We start from the raw sequence: 2,088 nt of genomic DNA on the forward strand, positions 1-2,088 counted from the left end.
AATTGTGTTTTCACAGAAATCCCCAAGCTTCAGGAGTTTCTGCAAAATCTCAATGACTGTCACTCAGAAACATCAAACTACTTGTCTGGAGCTAATGGGATCCTCTCTTTGATTCAAGGAGCAAAGTCAGGGAATATGGTAAGATTTAGGCCCTTAAGTTTTTTCTGGTTAAAAAAAACACCTTCCAAGTTTCCCTTTTCCTGATCTTATTATGGTTACGTAGAAAAAAAAAACTGTCTTAAAACTGTTAAACTCAATATAAAAGTTTTGCCCTCATCCAAATAACCCTCAAACTGTCATAAGAAACTGTGGCCTTTAATCTGAAGAGTAATTTTAAATTATTTGAACACCTTTTTTTCCTGATGAAAACAGTGGAGGTCAGAACCAAACATCATTAGAGATCTAAACCAGAACAGCGAGAGGTGGAGCAGTTCCTGTCATGACGGTTTTAAGAGATCTGACCCACATGCAGAAAACCACTCAGAGAAACCAGAGAAAAATTTAACAGGTTTATTGAGGAGTTCAAAGGGTTGGATTCGGGGGAACTAAGAGAGCTGTTGAACCGGAACTGGAAGTTAGAAGGGAAATTCACAGAGGTTAGTTCAGGGTCCGTGGGAACTTTGAACGACGTCTTGCAAAAACAGAGATAAACGGGACTTACGATTGCGGAGAAAGGTTTCTTCCCTGAATCCAGTAAGTGTGGGTTTTTCCAGAGATTGAGGGGCTCGTTGGAGGGCAGACAGGTTTTTGGTTTGGTTGGTTTCTGAGGAGCAATGGAGCTGACTGCCAATCAGATTTCCTGGAGAACTTGAACGGGACGTGTGGAGATGAATCCCCTGCTCAGTGTGAAGCTCAAACAATCCTTCCAGGGGGAGAAGGCCAAACATCCAGTATGCAGGATGACTTCCTGCCGAAAGGCAAAAGACAAAAATCACGTTAGACTCAGAGAAACAAAGACTATATTAGACTCAGGTAAACTCAGTTAAAGTAGTAGCAGTCCACCGCTGCTAAACTTTGGCTGCATAGTCGGTAGTACAGTTGCCTTGCAGGAAAAGGTTCCTATATTCAAAACCCTTCATATTTGATATAGCTTTAATGTTCTTTTCTAAGGGTACCATCATTTTTATCTAGGCCTGTTTCAGCATGGCTGAAAAGCAATTTCTGATTTGTTCTTGTTCTTAGAATCGTATGTAATTACTTTTGTCTTATCTTATTACCTTTTCTTTCATTAATTGAAGGGTGCCAACATTTCCTTTATGTATAATAGTCTGGAAATGTCGCTTATTTATAATATGGATGTTATTTAAGTGACTAAAATGTGTTCATCGAAATAGGTAAATGTAGTTTAAGTAAAAGAAAAGACAATGTTTAATTTCTGAGTTAGTATTCAGACATAATTATTCATGTTTGAACATTGGCATAACCAAGATGAAAGCTACAGCAAAATGACTTTATAAACACAGTGAGAGCTACTCATACCACACATTTTTTTCTACCTAATATTTTTATTTCCTTTTCAGGGTGGAGAAAACAAAGATGTTTGCAAAGACCTTGAGAGAAACCTCAGCCAACAAAGTGACTTGATCAGATATGCAATGATGGAGAATTACAAAACTTTTGAAAAGTGCCTACAAGAAGGAGTCGAAATATCCAAACATTCCTTTGAAAAAATCTTGAAGAACTTTCTCTATCCTCCAGTATGTTTTTGGATACTAAAAACCTAGTAAACAGTACTTTGTATTTATTCATACTCTGAAATGTTTGTATTTCTTCAGAGAAAGAGTGGCAGTAGTTTTCATAAACAACTAAAGAAACTGGTCCAAAATAGAGGGATCCTGAAACCAAAACATGGGCGGGAAAAAAACTTGAACGCAAAGTTAATTTCACTCCTGACAGATAGCATTGATGAGGAATTCAAAAAAACTTTCCCGTAAGTACTTTATAAGCTGCTTAAATTAAGAGAATGTGTAGAATAAACAATGAGTGTACTAATTTAAAGAATTATACAGTGTAAGATAATCAGAAAACACATTTAAATATTTCAGGAATGACGGAAAATGTGGTCCAATCTACGGAGTAATCAAAGAA

General features: G+C 36.8%; 1 pseudogene; it reads left to right on the forward strand.

The window, feature by feature from the left end:
- Positions 1 to 2,088, forward strand: part of LOC107104930 — a 24,793-nt pseudogene that overhangs the window by 20,743 nt on the left and 1,962 nt on the right.

The sequence above is a fragment of the Cyprinodon variegatus genome, unplaced genomic scaffold (genome assembly GCF_000732505.1).
Source record: "Cyprinodon variegatus isolate N-32 unplaced genomic scaffold, C_variegatus-1.0 Scaffold1958, whole genome shotgun sequence".
Lineage (NCBI taxonomy): Eukaryota > Metazoa > Chordata > Actinopteri > Cyprinodontiformes > Cyprinodontidae > Cyprinodon > Cyprinodon variegatus.